Source organism: Rhinopithecus roxellana, chromosome 9 (genome assembly GCF_007565055.1).
Source record: "Rhinopithecus roxellana isolate Shanxi Qingling chromosome 9, ASM756505v1, whole genome shotgun sequence".
Lineage (NCBI taxonomy): Eukaryota > Metazoa > Chordata > Mammalia > Primates > Cercopithecidae > Rhinopithecus > Rhinopithecus roxellana.
Window position 1 is genome coordinate 107839921 of NC_044557.1, and position 15756 is coordinate 107855676.

The 15756-nt window shown below is 42.1% G+C and overlaps 1 long non-coding RNA gene across 1 annotated transcript; it reads left to right on the forward strand.

Moving 5' to 3' along the window:
- Positions 1-574: 574 nt before the first annotated feature.
- Positions 575-15382, forward strand: LOC115899733. The gene is made up of 3 exons (XR_004059348.1): positions 575-644; positions 1922-2067; positions 15262-15382. It is a non-coding gene; the product is annotated as an uncharacterized LOC115899733 (long non-coding RNA).
- The last annotated feature ends 374 nt before the right edge of the window (positions 15383-15756 follow it).

The window sequence follows — 15756 nt, forward strand, 5'->3', positions numbered from 1 at the left end:
GGCTCTTCCAGGAAAGACGAGAGACACTTGGCTATAGGTAGACCACAGACAATGTTTGGCATAGTGTCTGCATTCAAATATATATATTGACATATATAAATGGAGGATCTTACATACATTATTTTGTTTTAACAGAAGTACAGAGAAGTTTTCTGCAAAATGGAAATGAGTATCATGAAGTTTTAAATGAACAGTGTGAAACAGAAGAAAACATCAGCATTCATTATGTCCCAGACCTCTTTGAGAATCTGACGAAATTCTGGACAACCTCTCCTCCCACAAACAAGATGTACTTGAATACCTACACATAAAATGTTGCATTCCATTTTAGAAAGTGGAGATCACTTGAGGCCTATCCAGAGGTCTCTAAGGTAGGTACGTACTATACAGGGCTTGGAGACCTGGACTGCTCTGGTCACGTAGATGTGAGAGGGTGATATCAGCAGAGAGTTGTAGTGAGTAAGAAAATGTTCTCAGGAAACCTCAGCTTGTCGTTATATGGCAGAAACATGTTCAGATGTGTGACTCAGGGATTACTTAAAATAGTTGGGGCTGAAGAGAATGAAGAGAGTATCCCAGGCGTCAGGGCTGATGGGTAAGGACGTGAGTTAAGGAAAGCATTGACACACTGCAAAGAGGAGAAGGTGAGAAAGCAGAGGAATGAGGGTGGAAGGAGCAAGAGCTGCACCTTCCAGGTGCACTAGGGTATTACCACCTCCGCTTTCCCTGTGCTGGGGTGAGGAGGAGGAAAAAGAAAGGACTAGTAGAAGCTATTTCTAAGAGATCTCTGGCTTCTCCATGAGAATTGCCAAACTTTGTTTTCGATTCAATGGCAATCCAAAAAAATTGATATAAGCATTTTGCCGGACCATATAGATAACTACCTTAAAACCAGCCGCTGATTTCATTGTCACCATTTGCCTTGGCATTGTGGTCATGTCTGTAACAATTAGCGCTACAATAATTGACGCAGTCTAGATAGAAAAGAACAGAGGGGAAATTGAAATGTAAATGGCACACTCCTGCCAAGTGAAAACCAAATGACTTCATGGATGCTGGTGTGTTCGTGGGAGAATTGAATTGTCACAAGGCACGTGGAAGTAGGGGCAAGCCAAACTCAGAGGACCTGTTGGATGTGCTCATGTCCTGGGTGGTTGACTGAGTTTTAGCAAAGCAATACTGACTGTAATATTGAGTTGTTATATTGTTAATTTGAATTGTTTGGATTCTGTCATCTTCTTTGTTTTAATCTGTAAATTTGTTTTGGGTTTGTGGCTGCCACAGATAGCCCGTTCTTCTCTTTCTGGACATGTGGTAAAATGGCATGGTGGGGCCCCCTTCTGTTGAGCAGGACACATGATTAGTTCTGGCCAGTGAGTTATGAGCGCGAAGTGACGCTCCACAGTATTTAGCTGCAGTGTGAGTGTCTCCAGCGCCGCCTTTGCCTCTCACAACGTTTGAGATTGCACTAAGTATCTCCCTGTATCTCCCTGTGTGCTGCTCCAGGTGTGTCCCAACTCCTCTGTGCCTTCTCTGGAAGCAGGTCTGTAGAAACTGGGTCCATGGTCTCCCTTCCATTCTAACTTCCAGTTGGATTTGGCCACTGGAGTGTTCTGGCAGGAGACTGCAGGGCAGGAGGTGAATGGGGTCCAAAGAGTAGGAATAAGTCCCTTGGCTCCGGGTGCCAGGTCAGTCTGGGTTGGCTGCACCTCTCTGCCAGTCACTCTCCAGGTGCTGGTAACTGCTTCCCCACCTTGTGTCTTCAGGGTAAGGCCGGCTAAGCATTTCTAGCCCTCTGGTAGTAAACTGTAACTTACTGCTTTCCCTAACCCCTCCTTTGCCTTGTAAATAGTACAAATAAATAACAGATAAAGTGCTCCTCAGAGACTTCAGTTTAGGTGTCCTCTTTGTCTCTTGCCAGGACTTGACTGGTGCAGTATTGGTGGCTGCTGGATCAGATGAGCTCCCTTCTACTCAGAGAAACAATCAATGTTTGCAACCACTAAGAGGGACTTTTGTTATTACCGCCAATCCTGACAGATTCAGGTGCTATGACTATTTAAGGGGGTAAGTATAATAAATTAATAACTAGTTTTATGTTTTCAGATGTCTTAAAACTATTTAAGGGGATCCATGCAAAATGTTGTTGCCTTAAAAGAGGGCACATCTCTCTGGTGGAGAAACATTGGTAAGAGGTAAAGACTTTGAAGTCAGCCAACTTGATGTGGTGTGCAGGTGCTACAATTTACTTCAGACAATGCATCTATAAAAGGAAGATAAGATCTCAGCAGGCAAGATGGCCAAATAGGAACAGCTCCCAGTGAGATCGCTGCAGAAGGCAGGTGATTTCTGCATTTCCAACTGAGGTACCCCAGTTCATCTCATTGGGATTGGTTAGACACTGGGTGCAGCCCACGGAGGGCGAGCCAAAGCAGGGTGGGGGCATTGAGCATCAGGAACCATGTACTCCAGCCCAGATACTGTACTTTTCCCATGGTGTTTGCAACTGACAGATGAGGAGACCCCCTCCGGTGCCTACCCCACCAGGGCCCTGGATGTCAAGCACAAAACTGGGAGGCCATCTGGGCAGACACGGAACTAGCTGTAAAAGCTGTTTTTTGTTCATACCCCAGTGGCGTCTGGACAAATGAGGGCAGAACCATTCACTCCCCTGGAAGGGGGTGCTGAAGCCAGGGAGCCAAATGGTCTGGCTAGGCAGGTCCTACCCCTGTGGAGCCAGCAAACTAAGATCCACTGGCTTGAAATTCTCACTGCCAGCATAGCAGCAGCCTGAGATCAACCTGGGACAGTCGAGCTTGGTGGAGGGAGGGGTATCTGCCATTGCTAAGGCTTGAGTAGGCGGTTTTACCCCAACAGTGTAAACAAAGCCACCGGGCGTGCGGGGAGGGTGGGTGAGGGGAGTTCAAACTGGGCAGAATCCACTGCAGCTCAGCAAGGCTGCTGTGGCCAGACTGCCAGATTTCTCCTCTCTGGGTAGGGCATCTTTGAAAAAAAAGGCAGTAGCCCCAGGCAACTTATAGATAAAACCCCCATCTCCCGAGGACAGAACACCTGCAGGAAGGGACAGCTGTGGGTACAGCTTCAGCAAACTTAAACCTCCCTGCCTGATGGCTCTGAAGAGAGCAGTGGACCTCCCGGCACAGCATTCGAGCTGTGCTAAGGGTTACAACGCCTCCTCAAGTTGGGTACCTGACAGGGAGCCACCTCCGGGTAGGGGCTGACAGACACCTCCTACAGGAAAGCTGTGGCTGGCATCTGGCAGGTGCCCCTCTGGGATGAAGCTTCCAGAGGAAAGAACAGGCAGCAATCTTTGCTGTTCTGCAGCCTCTGCTGGGGATACCCAGGCAAACAGAATCTGGAGTGGACCTCCAGGAAACTCCAGCAGACCTGCAGCAGAGGGGACTGATTATTAGAAGGAAAACTAACAAACAGAAAGGAATAGCACATCCACTCAAAGACCCCATCTGAAGGTCACCAACATCAAAGACCAAAGGTAGATAAATCCACAAAGATGGGGAGAAACCAGAATGCCTCTTCTCTGCCAAAGGATCACAACTCCTGGGCAGCAAGGGAACAAAACTGGATGGAGAATGAGTTTGATAAACTGACAGAAGTAGGCTTCAGAAGGTGGGTAATAACAAACTCCCCTGAGCTAAAGGAGCATGTTCTAACCCAGTGCAAGGAAGCTAAGAACCTTGAAAAAAGATTAGACAAATTGCTAACTAGAATAACCAGTTTAGAGAAGAACATAAATGACCTGATGGAGCTGAAAAACACAACACGTGGACTTCATGAAGCATACACAAGTATCAATAGCCAAATCAAGTAGAAGAAAGGATATCAGAGATTGAAGATCAAGTTAATGAAATAAAGCAAGAAGACAAGATTAGAGAAAAAAGGAACTAACAAAACCTCCAAGAAATATGGGACTATGTGAAAAGACCAAATCTACATTTTATTGGTGTAGCTGAACGTGACAGGGAGAATGGAACGAAATTGGAAAACACTGAGGAGAATGTCCCCAACCTAGCAAGGCAGGCAAACATTCAAATTCAGGAAATATGCAGAACACTACAAAGATATTCCTCAAGGAAAGCAACCCCAAGACACATAATCACCAAATTCACCAAGGTTGAAATGAAAAAATGTTAAGGTCAGCCAGAAAGAAAAGTCAGATTACCCACAAAGGGAAGCCTGTCAGGCTAACAGTGGATCTCTCTGAAGAAACCCTACAAGCCAGAAGACAGTGGGAGCCAATATTCAACATTCTTAAAGAAAAGAATTTTCAACCCAGAATTTCATATCCAGCCAAACTAAGCTTCAGAAGTGAAGGAGAAATAAAATCCTTTATAGACAAGCAAATGCTGAGAGATTTTTGTCACCACCAGGCCTACCTTACAAGAGCTCCTGAAGGAAGCACTAAACATGGAAAGGAACAACTGATAACAGCCACTACAAAAACACACCAAATTGTAGAAACCATTGACACTATGAAGAAACTGCATCAACTAACAGACAAAATAAGCAGCTAGTATCATAATGACAGGATCAAATTTACACATAACAATATTAACCTTAAATGTGAATGGGCTAAATGCCCCAGTGAAAAGATACAGACTGGCAAACTGGATAAAGAGTCACGACCCATCGGTGTGCTGTATTCAGGAGACCCATCTTACACGCAAAGACACACATATAGGCTCATTTACATATAGGCTCATTTACCAAGCAAATGGAAAGCAAAAAAAAAGCAGGAGTTGCAATCCTAATCTGTGATAAAACAGACTTTAAACCAACAAAGATCAAAGAGACAAAGAAGGCAATTACATAATGGTAAAGGGATCTATGCAACAAGAAGAGCAAACTATCCTAAATATATAAACACCCAATACAGGAGCACCCATATTCATAAAGCAAGTCCTTAGAGACCTACAAAGAGACTTAGACTCCCACACAATAATAGTGGGAGACTTTAACACCCCACTGTCAACATTAGATCAATGAGACAGAAAATTAACAAGGATATTCAGGACTTGAACTTAGCTCTGGACCAAGCAGACCTAATAGACATCTATAGAACTCTTCACCCCAAATCAACAGAATATATATTCTTCTCAGCACCACATCACACTTGTTCTAAAATTGGTCACTTAATTGGAAGTAAAACACTCCTCGGCAAATGTGAATGAATGGAAATCACAACAAACAGTCTCTCAGACCACAGTGCAATCAAATTAGAACTAGGATTAAGAAACTCACTCAAAACCACACAACTACATGGAAACTGAACAACCTGCTCCTGAATGACTACTGGGTACATAACAGAATGAAGGCAGAAATAAAGATGTTCTTTGAAACCAATGAGAACAAAGATACAACATACCAGAATCTCTAGGACACATTTAAAGCAGTGTGTAGAGGGAAATTTATAGCACTAAATGCCCACAAGAGAAAGCAGGAAAGATCTAAAATTGACACCCAAACATCACAATTAAAAGAACTAGAGAAGCAAGAGCAAATACATTCAAAAGCTAGCAGCAGGCAAGAAATAACTAAGATCAGAGCAGAACTGAAGGAGATAGAGACACAAAAAACCCTCCAAAAAATCAATGAATCCAGGAGTTGGTTTTTGGAAAAGATCAACAAAACTGATAGACCACTAGCCAGACTGAAAAACAAGATGAGAAAAGAATCAAATAGATGCAATAAAAAATGATATAGGGGATATCACTGCTGACTGATCCCCCAGAAATACATACTACCATCAGAAAATACTATAAACACCTCTACACAAATGAATTAGAAAATATAGAAGAAATGGATAAATTTCTGGACACATATACCCTCCCAAGACTAAACCAGGAAGAAGTCAAATCCCTGAATAGATCAATAACAAGTTCTGAAATTGAGGCAGTAATGTAATAGCCTACCAACCAAAAAAAGTCCAGGACCAGATGGATTCACAGCTGAATTCTACCAGTGGTACAAGGAGGAGCTGGTACCATTCCTTCTGAAACATTCCAATCAATAGAAAAATGAGGCCAGCATCATCAGGATACCAAAACCTGGCAGAGAAGCAACAAAGAGAAAATTTCAGGCCAATATCCCTGATGAACATCAATGTAAAAATCCTTAATAAAATACAGGCAAACGGAATCCAGCAGCACATCAAAAAGCTTATCCACCATGATCAAGTTGGTTTCATACCTGTGATGCAAGGCTGGTTCAACATACACAAATCAACAAATGTAATCCATCACATAAACAGAACCCATGACAAAAACCACATGATTATCTCAATAGATGCAGAAAAGGCCTTCAACAGAATTCAACACCCCTTCATGCTAAAAACTCTCAATAAACTAGGTATCAATGGAACATATCTCAAAATAGTAAGAGCTATTTATGACAAACCCACAGCCAGTATCATACTGAATGGGCAAACACTGGAAGCATTCCCTTTGAAAACCAGCACAAGACAAGGATACCCTCTCTTACCACTCCTGTTCAACATAGTATTGGAAGTTCTGGCCAGGGCAATCAGGCAAGAGAAAGAAATAAAGGGTATTCAAATAGGAAGAGAGGAAGTCAAATTGTATCTCTTTGCAGATGACATGATTATATATTTAGAAAACCTCATTGTCTCAGGCCAAAATCTCCTTAAGCTGATAAGCAACTTCAGCAAAGTCTCAGGATACAAAATCAATGTGCAGAAATCACAAGTATTCCTATACACGAGTAACAGACAAACAGCCAAACCATGAGTGAACTCCCATTCACAATTGCTACAAAGAGAATAAACTACCTAGGAATCAAACTTACAAGGGATGTGAAGGACCTCTTCAAGGAGAACTACAAACCACTGCTTAATGAAATAAAAGAGGACACAAACAAATGGAAGAACATTCCATGCTCATGGATAGGAAGAATCAATATCGTGAAAATGGCCATACTGCCAAAGGTAATTTATAGACTCAATACCGTCCTCATTTACACTAGCATTGACTTTATTCACAGAATTGGAAAAAACTACTCAAAAAAGAGCCTGCATAGCCAAGACAATCCTAAGCAAAAAGAACAAAGCTGCAGCCATCATGCTACCCGACTTCAAACTATACTACAAGGCTACAGTAACCAAAACAGCATGGTACTGGTACCAAAACAGATATATAGACCAATGGAACAGGACAGATGCCTCAGAAATAACACCACACATCTACAACAATTTGATCTTTGACAAACCTGAGAAAAACAAACAATGGGGAAAAGATTCCCTATTTAATAAATGGTGTAGCAAAACTGGCTAGCCATATGAAGAAGACTGAAACTGGACCCATTCCTTACACCTTATACAAAAATCTACTCAAGATGGATTAAAGACTTAAACATAAGACCTAAAATCATAGAAATCCTAGGAAAAAACCTAGGCCACACCCTTCAGGACATAGGCATAGGCAAACACTTCAAGTCTAAAACACCAAAAGCAATGGCAACAAAAGCCAAAATTGACAAATGGGATCTAATTAAACTAAAGAACTTCTTTTTTTTTTTTTGAGATGGAGTCTCGCTCTGTCACCCAGGCTGGAGTGCAGTGGCCGGATCTCAGTTCACTGCACGCTCCGCCTTCCGGGTTTACGCCATTCTCCTGCCTCAGCCTCCCGAGTAGCTGGGACTACAGATGCCCGCCACCTCGCCCGGCTAGCTTTTTGTATTTCTTTTAGTGGAGACGGGGTTTCACCGTGTTAGCCAGGATGGTCTCGATCTCCTGACCTCGTGATCCGCCCGTCTCGGCCTCCCAAAGTGCTGGGATTACAGGCTTGAGCCACCGCGCCCGGCCTAAACTAAAGAACTTCTGCACAGCAAAAGAAACTATCAGAGTGAGCAGGCAACCTACAGAATGGGAGAAAAGTTTTGCAATCTGTCCATCTGACAAAGGGCTAATATCTAAAATCTACAAAGAACTTAAACAAATTTACAAGAAAAAAACAACCCCATCAAAAAGTGGGCAAAGGATATGGACAGACACTTTTCAAAAGAAGACATTTATGCAGCCAACAAACATATGAAAAAATGCTCATTATCACTAGTCATTAGAGAAATGCAAATCAAAACCACAATGAGATACCATCTCTTGCCAGTTAGAATGGCGATATTAAGTCAGGAAACAACAGATGCTAGAAAGGATGTGGAGAAATAGGAATGCTTTTACACTGTTGGTGGGAGTGTAAAGTAGTTCAACCATTGTGGAAGACAGTGTGGCAATTCCTCAAAATACCATTTGACCCTGCAATCCCATTACTGGATCAAAGGATTGTAAACTATTCTACTATAAAGACACGTGCATGTGTATGTTTATTGTGGCACTATTCACAATAGCAAAAACTTGGAACCAACCCAAATGTCCATCAATGATAGACTGGATAAAGAAAATGTGGCACATATACACCATGGAAAACTATGCAGTCATAAAAAAGAATGAGTTCATGTCCTTTGCAGGGACATGGATGAAGCTAGAAACCATCATTCTCAGCAAACTAACACAAGAACAGAAAACCAAACATGACAAGGTCTCACTCATAAGTGGGAGTTGAACAATGAGAAGACATGGATACAGGGAGGGGAACATCACACACTGGGGCCTGGTGGGGGATGGCTAGGGGAGGGATAGCATTAGAAGAAATACTTAATGTGGGGGACAGGTTGATGGGTGCAGCAAACCACCATGACACGTGTATACCTATGTAACAAACCTGCACATTCTGCACATGTACCCCAGAACTTAAAGTATAATTAAAAAATAAAAACAGAAAGATAATGAATCCAACTCTTAGGAATGTTGTAAAGTTTAGATAATGCATCTACGATGCTCAGTGGATGACGTGGCATCTAGCATTTGCTCTATAAATGATGGCTAATATTAACTCATCAATGATAGCTACAATTAAACTGTTACTAACAATAACCTAAAGGATTATTGCCTAGAAAGTAATGTATGGAGTAATCGGGCAGGGGATGAGGGTAAAGAAGGAGTTAGCCAGCAAGGAAGGGGTTGACTATGGAACAAGTGATCAGGAGACAGGAAGACCTTTGGAGAAACAGGAGGAGGGCCTGTGATTAGGCCAGCAATGGCAGAGTGGAGTCAGGCTGGGCCCCGAGCTGATGGCTAAGGCACTCTAGAAGCTGCTAGAGTATCTGTGGGGAAGCCTGGGATATAGAGGTGAGATAAGACGCCCAATTTTAAAAAATGTTTTTTAGTGACAGGATCTCATTCGGGCACCCAGACTGGAGTGCAGTGGCATGAACTCCTGGACTCAGATGTCCTCCCACTCAACCTCCTGAGTAGCTGGAATTACAAGAATGAGTCATCATGCCTAGCTAATTTGTCTTTTGTAAAGACAAGGCCTCACTAGTCTTATACTCACGGCCTCAAGCAATTCTCCTCCTTCAGCTTCCCAAAATGCTGGAATTACAGGCATTAGCTGCCACACCCAGCCCACGGCTCCCCATTTTTGACCTTCATCCCCATATCTTGGATGCAAGACGCCCAAAAAAGCAGCATGGCAATTATCCCGAAAATAGGCCACCCAGGACCAGTGCTCAGCCCCTGCCTTTGTTAAGATCTGATAGAGAGGGCTCAAAGGCAGGCCTCCCCTGGGCACTGCCAGCTACTGGGTCCTTCTAAGCTTTGGAATCCTCAAACCTGCCAAATGCAGTGTGGAGCAGCTTAAGGGCCACCTGTAGGTGAACTAGCCATGCATCATGGGCCTTAGTCTTTCTCTTTGACACCTCCATTGCTCCCAGGTAAGGCGTGCTCAGAGCTGGCGTTTCCTCTAATAAAGCTGTATCCATTGCCATATGGTGAAAAGAATTCTGGCACCCCACAGCCACTTTCCTTATTGATGATGATGGTAATAATAATAATTTTATGGTACTTTTATTCAACATAAGCTACAAACAGAAAATAGTGCCTTCGATCAGCAAATGTGTCACACTTTTTTTCTGTCAGAGCCCCACACTTGCATACATACAATACACATATAGAGCTCATATTTAGTGTTCTCAATGATGCTGTAAGATAGTTGTCATTTTCCTCATTCTCAGGCAAGGCACCTGAGCCTTGGGGTGATGAAAGAGATTACTTAGATGATCAGAGACTGAGAAAGTGCTGATGTTGGGACACCCAGGGAGGTCTTATTGGAGCAGGGCTAGGCTCGAATCAGGGAAGGAAGCTGAGAACCTGGAATCCCAGGCTGAGCCTGGCCAAGTGTCCACCTACAGGGAGTTCCAGAGGTTAGGGCACTAAGTCCAAGAAGTTGTGAGCAGGAAACCAGAGTGAGAAGAGCTGGCCAAAATTGGTGAGATGGGGAGAATACACGAAGGCCTGATTAGAGATCAAGGTGAATTTGAAAAGCTAATGCAAAGAGAAAGTGAGATAACCAGAGACTGAGGAGACCCAGGACTTTCAGAGATGAGTTTCAGGCAGAATTCTCCCCGAATGCCACTGGTAAGACACTCTCATTAGGATGGGTTTGGTCCCTAAAGCAGATTGACATCACTGGACACTTTGACTCTAATTCCAGGCCAGTGCTATATCCCAAGATCCTTATCCTGAGGTTCACATGTGTATAGAATTTTGTGTCTGTGTGTTTGCAGATGTGTGTTCTCTTGGGAAGATGGTTCATAGCTTTTATTATGTAGTCAACGGGATCTTTGTGCTCTCCCACCTAAGCAACTCAGCTGCCTTCACCACATATGCTTGCCGCCAGCCCCTGACCAACTTCGTTCTGAAATTTCATGTCCTGCCCAATTGTTTCTAGTCCGGGAGGATTTTCTATGAGCCACTTTTCTAACTCACCTTCAATGAATTGATTAATTGATTGATAAGAACTTCTTTGGTGTCTAAACCAGTACTAAACACCACAATAAATATAGCAATTACTTAAGGCACAGTCCCACCCCCAAGATTCCCCTTAAGATCTGGGCTTGGAGACAAGAGACAGCGTGAGGAGCTGACTAAAAGACAGCATAAAAGTCAGACATAGAGACATTACCGGTCAGAAGAGGAGAGATGAGTGAGATGTGGGTTACCAGATGGCCACACGTGTTGGCTGTGGTCAGGTGGGAAAAGACTGTGACCTTGGACCCAGACCATCTGGGTTTTAGTTCTCACTACCACCTGCTGCACACTGTTGGGTGAAGGATTAATGTCTCTCATTTGCAAAAATAGGGATCAGAGCATTTATGCTGTCGGTGTCGTTACCAACACAATGGAGGTTTATTTAAGTTCATGTGGGTGCAAATGCCACGTGAGTGCAAGTGCCTAGGTGAGGCAAATAGTCCACGATGCTCCAAGCTCATCATGAGCACCACAGGTATTTATTTTAAAAGTATATATTGTTGGATTTTCCTATCTATGAATGTCTTATACATTGAATCACATTTTGCAATCTTTTTCCATCCCAAGTATATTGTAATGGTCACCTATGTTAATAGAGGGAGTTCTGGTTAATTCTTTTGCACTTACTATACATTGCCACACTGTATTTATACCTTCTTTTGTTGGTAGATTTTCCCTCAAAATATTTACTATTATAAATATTTCTGTTATAATCATCCTTGCAGATGTGCAAGAGTTTCTCCTGAAGTGGATTTGCTGGCTGGTAGAGTATTTGCATTTTATGCTTTGTCAGAAAACCACATTATTTTCCAAGTACTTGGACTAATTTACACTGTCATCTCTAGTGTATGGAAATTCCATTGCCTTGCTGATATTTGATATTGTCAGACTCAGGAAATTCTGTGTCTGATTTTGATGGCACTAAATAGTAGATGGTTGTCATTTCCATTCCTCTAATAACTATTGTGAATCAGTGTTGTTATGTTAAATGCCTCGTGATATCTTTGTCCTGATTTCTTATTGATTCATAAAAGTTCTTTATATATTCTGAATACTAACCCTTTCTGTTTATGTAGCAAACATCTTCTCACAGTTTTGGCTTGTTTTTTGAATTTCTTTATGGTCTCTTGATGAACACCTATAATTCTTGAAATGAATTACTATTTAAGGCAAGGCTATGAAGACCCAGCTTGTTGGTTACTTAATAGACTTTGATAATAAATGAGAACATCAAGGATGGTAGGGTGGGCTGAATACATATGACTTAGAGAAAGAAAATGACAAGCTCAGTCCTTTAAACTCTCATTCAAGGTAACGTCAGGAAACCAGATGTTTCTATAATTGCACTAAAATATTATCTCATCGACCATAGCTATTAACCAAGGTACCTAAAAATTCATTGCAAAATTTGATCTTGTAGCTTGAGAATTACAACACAAATTGAATTTATGACTCTCCTAAATTTCTTATGTAAAAGTGAGGGCACTGATTAAGGAAGAAAGGGATGTGAGCATTGGCAGGTGGATATTTTGGTAAATTTGGATGAACTTAAGCCAAGATGCTCCCTCCTTAAAAAATTCCACTTACCAGCAGAAGCAGCCCATCTTTCTCTACCAAAAACATCAGCCTATCCTTGCTTAAAGGTCAGCTAAAAACCCCAACTGAAGCAGTAACCTTGCATAGGTGGCCTGATGTCTTTTAAGACCCACCTTCACCACTCCCAATTGCCTACAGGGCTCAGGGAAATGGTTATTTTACATAGTGAATGAATTGCAAGGTCGAGCTAATTCAAACGATAAAAAAATAAACGAGGAGTATGTGTGGCAATAGATTTCAGGAGTGCCAGATCAGAGAAAAAGAAACACTGTGTAGAATCGGGTCAAATGTATTGATATGAGTGCACTTAATGAAGATTATAGATTTGGTGTGTTAGTTAGAACAGCTGAGAAGTGCCCTAACAGTGTGCTTGGAAGGTTGATTGCAACTTGAAATCAGCAAACTACAGTGAATGATGAAGCCACATTTCTTTGATATAATACAGAGGAAGAAATCCAACCTCTGCAAAGACATGGGCAAACTGGAGTGATGTGTCGTATGTGAGACCCACTTATCCTCACTCTAATATCTCCCTGGAGGGCTCAGAGGACACTTTCTTCACCAAAAAGCAAACAAATAAATAAAAACCAAATACCAACAATAAAACAAAACAAAACAAAACAAACTGGGAAATAGATTGGTGAAGGAGAAGCCAGCCTCCTTGAAGAGCTCTATAGGGCCTGTTCTCTGTAGGAAGGATGGGTCATGGTAGATGGTTCTGTAATTTTGGTGGAGATGGTAGTACCCAGCAGTGGTAGAAGCCAAGGGGCAGCCCTTAACCAACAAAACCACAATGGGCACCTTTGCTGAAAAAAAAAATGCAATAGGGCCTAAAAAGCAGCTAATATCAATGAACATTTATTAAGCATTTATAATACACTAGGCATTGTAAAAAATGCTTTCTGTACATCCTCATTGCATTGTCACAGTGACAATGAGAGGGAAGTGCTACAGTATTTTCCCATTTTACAGATGAAGCTCTTGGGGCTCAGAGACATTAAATAACTTGCCCTCTCTCACCAAAGAAGGTGGGAGAGGGCAAGTTATGTTAAATAACCTTCTTTGGTGGGAGAGGGCAAGGTATTTAACATCTCTAAGTTTGACTTATGGTAATCATAATGGGTAGACTCATAACGGGTAGACTTCAAAGGAGTCTTTGGTAGAACCTAATTGATTTGTGGAATGCTTAGTAATGAAATTAGTTTGTTACTAACTCAGTCTCTAGGGCTGAAAGTGATGTTTTACTTGACATAAATAATTGAAAAAGTTCCAAGACTGATGACCCAAATCTTGGCACCAAAAGTTGTGGCCCTTCACCTAATTCTAAGAACTGAGGCAGTTCACCAACCCAGAGGCTCTTGATTAAAGGAGAGACTAGGTGACTCTAAGGAAGGACTCTACATCCCCGATGTGAGTTTATGCTGCGTATTTGTTTTCCTAAACTTCACCCACAGAGACCTATAGCCATTTATCATGATTCATATGCCTGGAAGAAAGGGAACTAACCAGTCTTTGGTGAGGTAGATTACTAAATATTCGCTGAGACCTGACACTAATCCCTAATCCCCGAAGATCACAGATATTACTATAGTCTACCAATTGGAGCAAAGCCTGGTGGAGATCAGAGGCCACCCCACACAGCATGGGTGTGGCCCATCTTACACTGAGGGTGAGATCACTCAATGTCTTGGCTCTGTGTGGAGGTCTCTAACTCAACTCCCCCAGCCCCTTGCATGGATCCAGATTTTGTCTCTTGCCTCTGTACAACTACAGAAATAGAGGTTCCAATCACTGGGGATTGGCAAAAGCCCAAGACTTTAGTATAGCTTCACAACTGCTGTAGGTGAGGTCTTTAGCTGGTCTTTAAGCAAGGATAAGCTGGTGTTTGGGGTGGAGGAGAATGGGCTGCCTCTGCTGGCAAGTGAACTTTTTCAGGGAGGGAGCATCATTGTACTTACATTCATCCAAATTGACCAAAGTGTCCTCCTTCCAATTCTCAGATTTGTGTTTTTACTTCATTTTTTACTTCTAGGGATTTCGCTTTTTCTCTTGTCAATTCAGCGCATGCATTAAAAAATATGGTTACTTTTTTCAATTTTATCAGCACTTCTAGATGCTTACAAAGAGGAGGAATTATATTACCTACTCTGGGAAATTTTTTTTTTATCATAGTATCAACAGCACTTAGCACTTTTGATTTGTGCCATAAGTAGATACATACATATGTTTTCCATTCTACCAGATGCTAAGTTCCTGGTGCAGGTCAGGGACTGACTGTCTCCTTTATTATTATTATTATTTTATGAGCTCAGTTCAACAAACACATAGGGAATGCTTACTCTGTGTTAGGCACCATGCTGGGTGCTGAGGAAGCAAGCCCGGGGTTCTTGTATTTAATGTTTTCTGTAAGAACAACTCTCTAGCTAGCACCCTCCATTTACTGGGATCTCTCTGTGCTAAGTGCTGAAACATCCCCTGCACATTCTGTGATTTTGCCTATGCTGCTTTTTCACACCTGAAATACCTTCTTCTCCACCCTTTTCCTAGCCTACTGCTACCTGCTTTTGAAGGATACTAAGTCCCACCGTTTTCATGAATCTTACTCTATATTGAATATTAGAGAGGCTCTGTCTCTTCTCTTTCTTTGAATATAATATTGCCATTTGTGCTGATTGATGTAAAATGTGAGTACTTATTTCTTCATGTAATTTAATATTGTCAACCTCCCCACTCCGATTCCCTGCTAGATTTCAAGCTCCCTGAAGATGAAGGCTGAATCCTGCACCTCACTTGTATCCTCCATGGCTCATTGAACAAGTGCTGGCTACACAGAGACTGCTCAATAAATATTGAATAATTCACGAGGGACTCAATAAATAACGATTGCTTAATTGATTAGCTCCGTCAATAAATCTTGCTTTGAACAGAGGTACAGCCATTGAAGATACTCAAAAGGCAACCTGGGTCACTGTGCCTCCAGATAGGGGAAAGCTCCGTGAATATAAGGTCTGGTGGGAGAAGGCAAGTTATTTAACCTCTCTAAGCCCCAGGAGCTTCATCTGTGAAATGGGAAAGTACTGTAGTGCTTCCCTCTCATTGTCACTGTGACAATGCAATGAGGATGATGCACAGAAGGCATTTATCACACTGCCTAGTCCATTATAAATGCTTAAAAAATATTAATTGATATTAGCTACTCATTGATCTTAAGAACTGGATTGAAAGAAACACCATAAGAAAAA